Below are 14,296 nucleotides of genomic sequence, written 5' to 3'. Positions count from 1 at the left end.
CGATTTAAACCTAACACCCTAACATAAACCCCACGTCTAAACACCCTTAATTTGCCCCCCACAACATTGCTGATGCCTGTCTACAGTTATTAACCCCCAATCTGCCGCTCCTGATATTGCAGTCACCTACATAAAGGTATTAACCCCTAATCTGCCGCTCCCGATATCACCGCCACTATACTAAAGTTATTAACCCCTATTCTACCTCACCCCAACATTGCCCACACTATAAAAAATATATTAACCCCTATTCCGCCGCTCCCCAACATTGCTGCAACTAAATAAAGCTATTAACCCCTAAACCTCTGACCTCCCCATCACTACCACTAAATAAACCTATTAACCCCTAAATCACCAGCCCCCCACATTGCAACAACCTAAATTAAACTATTAACCCCTAACCCTAATGTAAACTTAATGTAACCATAACCCTAACACCCCCTAACTTTAACATAATTAAAATAGAGCTAAATTAAACTTTCAATTATTAACTAAATAAACCTATTAACCCCTAAACCGCCAGCCCCCCACATCACAACCACCTAAATTAAACTATATTAACCCCTAAACCTAACCCCATAACCCTAACCCTAACGTAACCCTAAACCCCCTAACTTTAACGTAATTAAAATAGAGCTAAATTAAACTTACAATTATTAACTAAATAATACCTATTTAAAACTAAATACATACTTACCTGTAAAATAAAACCTAAGCTAGCTACAATATAACTAATAGTTATATTGTAGCTAGCTTAGGTTTTATTTTTATTTCACAGTTAAGTTTGAATTTATTATAACTAGGTAGACTAGTTAGTAAATAGTTATAACTACCAAGTTAAAATAAATACAAAATTACCTGTCAAATAAAACCTAAGCTACCTTACACTAAAATTATAAATAATAAAAACCTACCATTACAAAAAATAAAAAATCCTACTATTACAAAAAAAAACGAAATTATCCAAAAAATTTAAAATTATTCCTATTCTAATAGCCTTTAAAAAAAAAAAAAAAACACCCAAAATAAAAAAGTCTAATCTAAAATAAACTACCAAGGGCCCTTAAAAGGGCCTTTTGGGGGCCTTTAAAAGGGCCTTTTGTAGGGCATTGCCCTAAGTTAAACAACTCTTTTGCTACAAAAGAAAAACAAAAAAACCTAAAAAAATACATTACACAAAATAACAAACAAATTATCAAAAATAATAAAAATTATTCCTATTCTTATACCCATTAAAAAAAAAAAAAAAAAAAAAATTTAATACAGAATAAACTACCAATGGCCCTTAAAAGGGCCTTTTGTAGGGCATTGCCCTAAAGAAATCAGCTCTGTTTATGAAATAAAAATACAAATACCCACTAACATTGCAAACCTCCACCCCCCCAAACCCACAAAATTAAAAAAACTATCTGAAAAACTTAAGCTAGCCATTGCCCTGAAAAGGGCATTTGAATGGGCATTGCCCTTAAAAGGGCATTTAGCTATTTTACTGCCCGAACCCTAATCTAAAAATAAAACCCACCCAAAAAAACCTTAAAAAAACCTAACACTAACCTAAAGACCATCCACTTACAGTTTTTGAAGTCCCGCTTGAACGATCTTCATCCCGGTGGAGAAGTACTCATCCAGGCAGCGAGAAGTCTTCTTCCAGGCGCCCTCTTCAATCTTCATCCCTGTGGCAAATTCCTCACCCAAGCGGCGAGAAGTCTTCATCCAGACGGCCTCTTTAATCTTCATCCAGGCGGCATCTTCTATCTTGATCCCGGCGGCACGGAGTGGGTCCATCCTGAAGACATTCTGCGTGGAGCATCTTTTTCATAAGGTCGCCGCCGTACACTGAATCTTCAATGCAAAGATGGCGTCCCTTGCATTCCTATTGGCTGAAAATTTTGAATCAGCCAATAGGAATTAGAGCTGCTAAAATCCTATTGGCTGTTCAAAACAGCCAATAGGATTTAAGCAGCTCTAATTCTATTGGATGATGAATCAGACAATAGAATGATAGCTGCTTAAATCCTAATGGCTGATTTGAACAGCCAATGGGATTTAAGCAGCTCTCATTTTATTGGCTGATTCATCATCCAATAGAATTAGAGCTGCTTAAATCCTATTGGCTGATTTGAACAGCCAATAGGATTTTAGCAGCTCTAATTCCTATTGGCTGATTCAAATTTTTCAGTCAAGAGGAATTCAAGGGACACCATCTTGGATCGCGTACCTTGCATTGAATATTCAGTGTACGACGGCGACCGTATGAAGAGGATGCTCCGAGCCGGATGTCTTTAGGATGGACCTGCTCTGCTCCGCCGGGATCTAGATAGAAGATGCCGTCTGGATGAAGATTGAAGAGGCCGCCTGGATGAAGACTTCTCGACGCTTGGATGAGGACTTTGCCACCGGGATGAAGATTGAAGAGGCCACCTGGATGAAGAATTCTTGTCACCTGGATGAGGACTTCTCCGCCAGGATGAAGATCGTTCAAGCGGGACTTCAAAAACTGTAAGTGGATCGTCTTGGGGTCTGTGTTAGGTTTTTAAAGTTTTTTTCGGGTGGGTTTTATTTTTAGATTAGGGTTTGGGCAGTAAAAGAGTTAAATGCCCTTTAAAGAGCAATGCCCATCCAAATGCCTTTTTCAGGGCAATGGGTAGCTTAGGTTTTTAGATAGTTTTTTTTTTATTTTGTGGTTTTAGGGGGGTGGGGGTTTGTAATGTTTGTAATGTGGGTATTTCTATTTTTATTTCATGAACAGAGCTGATTTCTTTAGGGCAATGCCCTACAAAAGGCCTTTTTAAGGGCCATTGGTCGTTTATTCTAGATTAGGTTTTTTATTTTGCGGTGTTTTTGTTTTTTAATGGGTATTAGAATAGGAATCATTTTTATTATGTTTGATAATTTGTTATTTTGTGTAATGTATTTTTTTAGGGGGTGTTTGTTTTTCTTTTGTAGCAAAAGAGCTGTTTAACTTAGGGCCATTCACTATAAAAGTCCCTTTTTAGGGCCCCCCAAAAGGCCCTTTTAAGGGCTCTTGGTAGTTTTGGTGGTGAGGGTTTGTATACTGTTAGGGGGTGTGTTTTTTTGTAGCAAAAGAGCTGTTTAACTTTGCGCAATGACCTACAAAAGGCCCTTTTAATGGCCCCCAAAAAGCCCTTTTAAGGGCCCTTGGTAGTTTATTTTAGATTAGGCTTTTTTATTTTGTTTTTTGTTTTTTATTAAAGGGTATTAGATTTTTTTTTTTTTGTAATGGTAGGTTTTTTTTATTTTTTGTAATTTTAGGTTTTAGTGTAAGGTAGCTTAGGTTTTATTTGACAGGTTATTTTGTATTTATTTTAACTAGGTAGTAAAACTATTCTATCTAGTTAAAATAAATACAAACATACCTGTGAAATAAAAATAAAACCAACCTAAGCTAGCTACAATATAAATATTAGTTATATTGTAGCTAGCTTAGGTTTTATTTTACAGGTATGTTTGTATTTAGTTTTAATTAGGTTACGGTATTGTTTAGTTGATAATTGTAAGTTTAATTTAGCTCTATTGTAATTATTTTAAAGTTAGGGGTGTTAGGGTTAGGGTTACATAAGGGTTAGGGTTACGTTAGGGTTAGGTTTAGGTTAGTTTAAATTAATTTATTGCGATGTTAGGTTTAGGGGTTACTAATTTAAATTAGTTTATTGCGATGTGGAGGGCTTTTGGTTTAGGGGTTAATAGTTTAATTTATTATATTTCGTTGTGGGGGACTTTCAGTTTTGGTGATTAATAGGTTTATTATAGTGGCTGCGGTGTAGGGCTTAATAACTTTAGTATAGTGGGGGTGATGTGGGCGGACAGCAGATTAAGGGTTAATTATATTTAAATAGTGTTTGTGATGTGGGAGGGTGGTGGTTTAGGGGTTAATAATTTTAGTATAGTGGTGACAATTTCGGGGAGTGGTGGAATAGGGGTAAATAAATTTTATTAGTAGTGGAGATATCGGGAGCGGCAGATTAGGGGTTAATAAATTTAATTTAGTGTTTGCGATGCAGGAGGGCCTCAGTTTAGGGGTTAATAGGTAGTTTATGAGTTTTAGTGTACTTTGTAGCAGTTTAGTTATGAGTTTTTTTGTTACAGCTTTGTAGCATAAAACTCATAACTACTGACTCATAACTACTGGCTCCGCTATGTGGACGACATTCTCCTCCTATGGAGGGGCAGTAAAGAACTATTAGAAAATTTATTGAGTATTTTGAACACTGACAATGGGTACCACATTTTTCTTACATGTGAAATGAGTAAAGAGGAAGCAATATTTCTAGATTTATCAATAAGAAAAGAAGGTAGACAACTAACTACTAAGGTTTATCGCAAATCAACGGCCACTAATAGCCTCCTTTATGCTAGAAGTCATCATCCTGAATGCTTAAAAACTGGTATACCAGTTGGCCAGTTCCTTCGATTAAGAAGGAATTGCTCTAACTCTGAGGAATTTAAAACACAGGCTAAAGAGATGTCACGTAGGTTCCTTGAAAGAGGATATTCCAAGAGACAGGTTAAAGGGCCTGGACTAGGGCTAGGAACAGCACAAGGAATGATCTGCTTTACAAACAAAATGTAGCTAAAAGGAATGGAGATAAGGTACGCCTTATAACTAAGTTCAATTCACACTGGGGTAAACTTAGAGATATAATGAAAAAATACTGGCATATGCTGACTATTGACACTGAATTAAAAGAGTATGTAGGAGACTTCCCTTCATTGACAGCACGTAGAGCTGATAGCCTTAAGGACAAGCTTGTCAGAAGTGAATACATAAAAAATCCGACAACCAATTGGTTAAGTGTAAGAGGTAAATGACAAGGCTGTAGCCCTTGTGGGCATTGTGTATATTGCAGGTTCATACAAAAAACAAGTAAATTTGAAACCTCAACAGGTAGACAATATAATATTAAACAATGGATCACCTGTAACACTACAGGTGTCATTTACCTCTTACACTGTTCGTGTCCCCTATATTATATAGGGAAAACTAAATGTGATTTGAAAGATCGAGTGAAGGAGCATAGGGATGACATTAAGAATAAGGAACAGGATAGCCCGGTGGCCAGACACTTTGAATTGTATCATAATTCTGATTTCACTATTATGAAAGTGACTGGAATTCAGCACATAAAACAGCACAGTCGTGGTAGAGATGTTGATAACATGTTATTAAGAAATGAATCTCATTGGATTTACCATTTAAACACACTGGCTCCAAATGGCCTTAACGAAAAAATTGATTTCTCATGTTTCCTGTAGTACATCTTTTCTGTAGGGGACAAGGAACTACCTACTAGTGATGTTACGCTTTTATATAAACTTTTTCAGGTGTATAGATAGTAGCTAAGATTTTACCCAGTTATGCAAGAAAAGTAAAAAGATGTGAAAATTGCATTTTCTGCAAATTTGTGTTGTTTTAAATTTTGCCATCCCGATTTGGAACAATACCCCTAAATACTTTGCATAACTTGTAAATATTCAGATAATAGGATGTTTGTGCAAGTATATGTTGTTTATTAACTTTGTATATAAATTTGCTGCACTGTTGTCATAACCGTCACTAATTAAATATTTAAATTAGCAACTGAGCTATATAGGTGGTGCAATTGCCACATACATGCATCCGATGAAGCCCTAAGGTCAGCCCACTAAAGGGGAGGGGCGAAACGCTTCATGCCTGACGTTTGAGAAGCGGCAATTTTTTGAAGTGGAGTGCAAATTCCCTGGCTGCTGGTCTCAAGTTTACCGTGTTACTGTGATGTGGTTTCAATAACCAACCAATTTGCATTCGGAACATCTGTAGTGACGTAAGCATCGATCTGTGTTGGACTGAGACCGGCGGATCGTATGTTACGTCACAGATTTCTACTTTTGCCGGGCTGTAGGCTTTGATAACTAAGGGGAATCAGGCTCACCACAATTACACTGCAGAATTTCAGCGTATTTGTGGTTGACAGCTTGATAAATAGGGGCCTCTGTCTAGATTCATTGAAGCTCTTTTGATCTTTATTGTATAGTCTGTCTGCAGAGGGCGGGACACAAATATACAGCTAAGGGAATATTTAAGAAAAGTGAGAAAACAGATGTCAGGACCCAGATATCCAGAAATATTATGTAGAAATCACTTTCTCTAAATATTTGTTTCTAATTCACACTTACGAAGTTGTGATTGTCAGTTTTAGTACAGTCATCTTCAAAAACTGGATTCAAACAGGATTGCACCTTTGTGACTGGTCATTTAAACGGATCAGCACCTTAATAACCAGGATTTCAAACAGGATTGTGCCGTTGTGTCCACAAAGACAAAACCCATTCATGACAGTGAGGTTTCCAGTTTTTGCAGCTACTTTGAAATTCCAGTGCCTCAAGGTGTGATCCAGTTTAAAAGTCTGATCACAAAAACACAGTTAATTTTGATGAATCTTTAATACCATCACAAAGGCATAATTTCTTGTGAAATCTAGGTCATGAAGATGCAATCCTGTTTGTCATTTTTTTATCTACTTTATTGCAGTAGAGTGGTTTCATTGCATACAGTGTGAGAGCTAGGGATGGGCGAATGTTTCTAAAAATTCTAAATTTAAAACTAATTTTGACACATTCGTTCATTCAAATCAAATTTCAAATGTTTATACAACATTCTAACATTCTATTTTTGAATTTTCTATTTCGAACTTTTCAATAAAATCTGAAAATATTCGTTCGAATAATAGAATGTTTAGCTATGTATTCATTCAATTTCGAAATGTAATATTCGAATTTGAATGTGACATTAAAATTTGAATGTAAGATTCAAATTCAAAATAGTATTTCTATTCTACAACTGTGTTTAATAAATGTAATATTCGAATTTTGAATGCTACATTCGAATTTGAATGTCACATTTGAATTTGAAATAGTATTTCTAGTCTAACACTGTGTTTTTAAATGCAATATTCAAATTTGAATTTGACATACGAATTCGAATGTCACATTCAAAGTCGAAATAGTATTTCTAGTTTAATTCTGTGTTTTTTTTTATTTGTTTTTTATTTTCTTAAAGTATAACATTTACAAACAAACACATCAGGCATATCTTACACCACAGTAAACATCAGCACAGTACAGAAGCATGACATGACATGACAAGTGCAATACAATACAATGCAATAGTACAATACAATAGTGCAATCGTGTAATACAATATGCATTCAATGCCAAGTCTGATCAACTGTCAGAACTCTCCTATTAATACACATATATATATGTTCCTTTATGTAACAAGCTTAACTCATGACTTGTTACCCCAGGTAACAATACAATACTTTCTCAATATGTCACCTTGTTTAAAGATCTGAATTTTAGCGAAACCTTATACATCCCTTTTCTATTTATATTCTTGATTTTCAATCATTTCAGCTTCCTATTCTATGTGATAATTTCTGCTTCCTAGCAGAACACTTGGTTGCTTTCCATCTATTTAGTATACCAAAATTTAGATAATAATAATAATAATAATAATAATAATAATGAGATTAATCAGGAGAAAAGAAAAAAGAGAAGGAAAAAAAAAAAATTCCTTTTCTCTCCCTCCCCTCCCCCCTACTCTCCTCCCACCCACAGCCTCAAAGTTCTCCTATGTTTTCATCCAAGCTAGGCCAATCCCCTCTAAGACTGCCCTCCATTATTACTTCAGTATTGATAAATGGTATTAAAATTTGTTTCTGCTCACTCGAATCCAGCGCCTTTATATATATCTGCCATTTGTTCAGGAATCCTTTTAATCTATTTGCCTGATATAATTTGGTGTCCCATTGTTCTATCCACAGCTGTCTCTGAATTTTGTTCTTAAATTGTGTAATAGTTGGACCTTTTTTATTGATCCAATGTTTAAAATGAGCATTATCCCATTTCAACAAACATATTTGAGCTATTCCTAAGTGTATTTCTATCTTAAGCTTCTGTTTAATCCAGTACTGTATTCTACACAAAAAGTATTTAATCTTTGGACAATTATAGAAATAATTAATAAACTCTGCATTTTCCTTTTGACATTTGTTACACCTATTATTAAATTCTGTGTTCCATTTTATCATTCTACGTGGCCTAATATAATCTTTATGTAATAATTTTAGCTGTGATTCCCTAAGGGGCATCGCAAGAGTAGCTTTTTTAACTACTTTTAAACTATCAGTTATTTGTACCGGTGTCAGAATCTCCGCAACATCCACACTCCATTTATCTGCCAATTCCTCCAATCCTTCCCTAGTATTTCTATGATTCAGGTTTTCATAAAATCCTGATAATGAAAAGGACCTATTTTCATATTCCGTTTGTGATGAATTAAAAATCGAGACATCCCAAAACGCGATGTCCCTTTTTATTAAATTCATAATATAATGTTGTGTTTGCAAATAAGCATACAAGTGTGTTCTAGGCAACTTGTATTTACTTTGTAAGTCCTGAAAGGCCAGGACTGTTTTATTTAGAGGGTCCAAAGCGTCTACAACCCTTTGAAGTCCTTTCTCTTTCCAGTTCCAGTTCCAATTCTGTGTTTTTTAAATGTAATATTCAAATTTGAATGTCATGTTCAAATTCAAATGTGACATTCGAATTTGAATGTGACATTCAAATTTGAAATAGTATTTTTAGTCTAATACTGTTTTTTATAAATATCATATTCAAATTCAAAATAGTATTTCTAGTTTACAACTGTGTTTAATAAATGCTACATTCAAATTTGAATGTAACACTTAAATTTGAAATAGTATTTCTAGTCTAATACTTTGTTTTATAAATGTAATATTCAAATTTGAATGTGACATTCGAATTTGAATGTGACATTCGAATTTGAAATCGTATTTCTAGTCTAATACTGTGTTTTATAAATGTAATATTTGAATTTGAATGTCACATTCAAATGTGACATTCGAAATAGTATTTCTAGTCTACAATTGTGTTTTATAAATGTAATATTTGAATTTGAATGTGACTTTCGAATATAACATTCGAATTCTAATGTGACATTCAAAATCTGTACATAACATTTGATATAATTTTTAAGCATATTCGTTCTTATCAACATTCTATTATGTAAATCGAATTTCTACAATAACATTCATTCTAACATTCGAATCTGAATATAAACACATTCGCCCATCCCTAGTGAGAGCTCTTAAAATCTTGTTTTAGAAGATGAGATAAATTGCAGCCACCTCCTTCTAAAAGAAAACTGTATTGCACTTCTTGATTTGGAAGTGGAAGGCCCTCTAGTGGGGCTGTAGCAAAATTAAGGGATAACTGAGTTGAAGTCTGGAAGGTACTAGATGTTACAATGTTGCATGTAGGGGGGCGGTGTTTCTGCTTACCTTTATAGGTCCTGGCTGCAGTGGATCCGGCCCTCTTTTCCTGGTTCCAGACTTCAAGCAAGCTTTCTTCTGCTGTGGTGATGGAGCGTGCTAAGAGGAAGTCTATTCCGCCTAAGCGCTACAGCGAAGTGGTGAAGGTGGTTCCAGGCATGAGAGGAGCTGCAAGAGACAATGGAGGATCAGGCTCAGAGGATGTGGTACCCCCCTCCCCTGTTGTTAGGCCTAGGGTTTCTCCTGTGCTGCAAGCAAGGGTTTTAAGGGCCAAAGGGAAGCTGGGAGGGAGCTAGGGCCCCTGCGGCAGGCCCTGGAGCTCAGGGTTCCTCTCCTATCCCTGTCCCTCCTGTTATCCACCCCCATGGCGGTTTGGGGGCCCAGACTGAGTTAGTTAGTCCTAGGGGAGCGGGTCTAATTGAGGTGGCTGGCCCTTCCCATATTACTTCATCTACCCCTATTGGGCGGGTCCCTCCCCCTCCCGATTCCCCTCCGCTATTCCCAGAGGTGCAGGAGCCCTCTTGCCCCTTAGATGCTGAGACCCGGGAGGAGTTGCCACAGGGGGACCAGGCTGCTGCCGGTCACGTGTCTTGGCAGCAGCTTGGGGCCCTGTCTCCCGCGGCCTTGGCATCGGTGCTTTCGTTGGCTCAGGCCCTCTGGGGTGATACTCCCCACGGGGGCCTGGGTATAGTGGGAGCAAGTTCGGAAGGCGCGCGGGCCGCCCACGTGGTCCGGGCTCTTCAGGTGCCTGGGCCCATGTCGTGGCGTAGCCCCGCCCCTTCCGCTGTCACGTCGCACGCTTCTTCCCTCAGTGATGAGTCAGTTGGGGAGGAGCGCGGAGGAGCGCGGACGTGCACGGCTGCGGGCGGCGACCAGGAGCAGATCACCACACGGAGCTCGGACTAGTAAGTTGGGGAGTCTCCGTGCGGGTGGTCGGGCTCCTGAGGCAGCCTGGGGGGGGCAATGGTGGGCCGTGAACAGGCCAGGCTAGGAAGGCTACAGGCAAAACAGTGGGCGGTAGGCGGGCCACTATTGCAAAACTCAAAAGGAGGGGCACTTTGGGCAATCACACTACACAGGGCCCTCCGGGTGGGCTACACATGGGTATGGCTGTTCAGGGTGTGCCTTCGGGTGTGTCGCACGGGGGTATAACTGTGCAGGGGTCCCCTGCTGTTGCTCATGGGGGTATGTCTGCGCAAGGTGTGTCTCCGGGGGTTCAAACTGGGCAGGGTGTGTGTCTGGGTGCGAGCCACAGGGGTATAACTGTGGTGGGCCAAGGGGATTCTGTGGGCGACACAGAATTCTTGGACGTTGTGGGTACTGCTTCAGGGGTAGCTAGGCAACGGGATGCTGGTTCACATGTTACGCAGGGCATTAGGGGTGAGTCTGTGGGCTCTGTGAGTGGGCTGCATGGTCAATCTGCTGGTGTGACAGAGGAGATGATACGTAAGGCTGTGTCTGCTGCGCTAGGTGTGTGTTTGTCCAGGGAGCAGGTTGGGGGCCCCTCAGGGGCTCAGTCATTAGCGCGGAGTACTCCCCAATCTGTTTTATTTCCACAGGCGCTCGTTATGGATCAGACGGTGTCAACCGTGGCTGCTTCTTCCAGTCAGGGTCCTGTGCCGGCGGCAGTCTCATCCACAGCGGCTGTAGAGGACAGGATTCAGCGTTTGCCATCTGGAGCTGCGCCACCTTTGGCCCCCAGCTGTGAGTTCCTTTTGCACACATCTGCACACACTGGGCTAGGATCATCCTCTAGTGGGTCTGGTTCTGAGAGTGAGGGTGACTTAGGGCTAGTGGGTAAGGGGCAGAAAGAGATGTTCAAGATGATTAAGAAACTGGTAGCGGCGCAGGCGAAAGGTAAGGGGACATCGGCTGAGCGTAGCCAGGGGTCCCTCCCCCTCAGGATGCTAGCTTTGCATCCATGCCGGTGGGAGACCTTCCTTTGCCCAGGAAGATAGTGTCGCACGGGGACACTTATCCGTGCTTGGTGCACTCATTGTACGGGCACCTGAAGTCTAAGGTGGTTAAGAAGATTCAGGATGGATGATATGTCAACATCTTTGAACTCTCTCCTGAGGCCTGTAGGGCACGGGAGCGCGCCGCAGACGGCACGGGACCTAAGAAGGTTCAGAGGCCGGAAACATTTAAGGAATGGCAGAGGTGCTTTCGGGTGCTAGCTACTTGCTATATTGACAAATGGCCATTGCAAGGCCATAATCTCTTCAAATATGAGGATACGTTCGATGATATCCGTGCCAGATTTAAGGAGGGTGCATGGCGGGAATATGATATGGCTTTTCGCAGGAAGATGGTGGGTAACCCTCTCCTGCATTTTGGGACTAAGGATCTTGACCTGTGGTCAAAGCTGGGTGTGGAAGGGGGTGCATTAGGCTCCCCTGTTCCTCACCAAGGTCCTAATAGAATGGCGCTGAAACAAAAGAGGTGCGGCAGGGAATGCTGGAAGTTCCAGGATAAGCAATGTGACAGGGGGGCTGGCTGCTCCTTTTCGTCAAATCTGCAAATTCTGTAGCGGTCCACACCCAGGGGCAGATTGCAGCAAGCGCAGGGAGTCTGGGGCAGATAAGCCTGCCCCCAGAGGGGGCCCTGGGTACAAGGGCCCCAACCCCTCTTAGAGCGGAAGCCATGGAGCCTTGGCTGGCTCAGTACCCCGATCAAAGGGCAGCGCATTTGCTCTGGTCGGGGTTGAGGGAGGGGTTCTATATTCCGGTAGAAGGGGCCGTGCGGGGTTCTGTAATACACAGAAACCTCAAGTCGGCTTATGAATTTCCGGGAGTGGTCCGGGAGAAGCTGGGTAAGGAGGTAGCCTTGGGGAGAGTGGTTGACCCATTTTGGGCAAAGCCATTGGCGGATTTGGTGGTGTCTCCATTGGGGGTGGTCCCCAAGAAGGACAAGGGCAAGTTTAGGCTCATCCATCATTTGTCTTTCCCGAGAGGGGGTTCGGTGAATGATGCCATTGACCCTGAAGCGAGTTCAGTGCATTATCAGTCCTTTGATGACGTGCTTGGGATCGTCAGGGGCAAAGGGGCGAGGGCCTTAATGGCGAAACTTGACATAGAGTCAGCGTTTCGTTTACTCCCCCTGCACCCGTCGGCCTTCAGGCTTATGGGCATGAAGGTGGATGGGGCATTCTATGTGGATAAATGTCTTCCCATGGGATGCTCGCTTTCGTGCGCACTGTTCGAATGCTTTAGTTCCTTCCTGCATTGGGTAGTGCAGAGGGAGTCTGGGGGTGGGGCCGTGGCTCACTACCTGGACGACTTCTTGCTGGTGGGTAAGGCGGATTCAGAGGAATGCGCACGCATGATGGTGGTCATGCAAGAGATGATGGGTAGATTTGGGGTGCCTCTAGCTGACGACAAGACACAGGGCCCCTGTACACGCCTCACTTTCCTCGGTATCGAAATCGATACCGCGGCTGAGGTTTGTAGATTGCCACAAGACAAGGTCGACCGCCTGTTGCAGGTGGTTTTGTCGGTGCGTAAAGCCAGCTCTATCTCTCTCAAAGAGTTGCAGTCTTTGTTGGGACTGCTGAACTTTGCTGGCAGGGCTATACCCATGGGGAGGGTATTCAACAGACAGTTGGAGAATCGGCTGCAGGGACCTAGCGCACGGCGCTCGAGGATAGAAGTGTCCGCCGAGATGAGGGACGACCTCAGCGTCTGGGAGGAATTTCTAAAGAAATTTAACGGGGTGTGCATATGGAGGGAGGGCCCTATTTCCAATCAAGTGTTGCACCTATTTACGGATGCGGCAGGGGGCTTCGGATATGGGGCTTACCTTGCGGGTGAATGGAGCGCGGCTCCATGGCCTGAGGATTGGGTTTCGGCTGGTTTAACCAAAAACCTAACTTTATTGGAACTTTTTCCAATCATTGTAGCAATAGAACTATGGGGGCAGCAGCTGGCTAATCGGGTGGTGGTTTTTTGGTCAGACAACATGAGTGTTGTTTATGCCATAAACCGGTTATCGGCTTCGTCACTCAGGGTAGTCACGTATCTGCGACACCTGGTGTTGCGCTGCTTGCAGTTGAATGTACGATTCACGGCACGTCACGTCCCGGGGGTTCACAACGTCATAGCCGATGCTCTCTCTAGATTTCAGTGGGATCAGTTTAGGAGGGTTGCGCCATTGGCAGCAAGCACAGGTCTAATTTGCCCTCAATTTCTTTGGCAGATGGCAGGGGTTGGGAAAGTGCCCTTCCCCTAGTGCGGGCGTCCTTGGCTCCTAAGACTTGGTGTGCTTATGAGAAACACTGGAGATCGTGGGTCTGCTTCGCCGGCCAGCAAGGGTTCTCCGTGCAGAGGGCTAAGCAGGTACAGGTGCTGGAATGGCTAGCGGGGTTACATAAGCAGGGTGTAACTAGGCTGTCGGCGCACAGTAGGTTAACGGCCGTCTCTTTCTTTAATAAGACACTCGGTATAGCGGATTTCTCACGGTCATTCCTGGTGAAGCAGGTAATGAAAGGATGGGGTCGGTTGTCCCCTCGAGTGAGCGATCGCAGGGAGCCTATCACACCCTTACGGTTGAGGGCATTGGTGGGCACTCTGCAGTCAGTGTGCGCTTCAAAGTTTGAGGCTTTGTTATTTAGGACCGCATTCTCAATTGCTCTAGTGGGGGCTTTGAGGATTGGTGAAGTGGTGGCTTCATCAAAAAGCGATACCAAGGGTGGGATTCAATGGGAGCACGTTCGGCCATCGGAGGAGGGTCTGTTGCTCCTTGTACCTAGGTCTAAAACGGATCCACTAGGTAGGGGTGCATGGCTTCCTTTGAGGAAGCATGATTTTCCGGAGTGCTGCCCGGTTCTGAACAATGAGGCTTATTGTGAGGTTCAGCCGAAAAGTTTTCGGCAGCTCCTTATCCACGAAGATGGCTCCGCCTTATCTTTATTCCAATTTAAGAAGGTTCTAGCCAGGGCAGCGTCC

Source organism: Bombina bombina, chromosome 6, assembly GCF_027579735.1.
Source record: "Bombina bombina isolate aBomBom1 chromosome 6, aBomBom1.pri, whole genome shotgun sequence".
Lineage (NCBI taxonomy): Eukaryota > Metazoa > Chordata > Amphibia > Anura > Bombinatoridae > Bombina > Bombina bombina.
Note: the sequence above shows the minus strand (reverse complement) of the source record.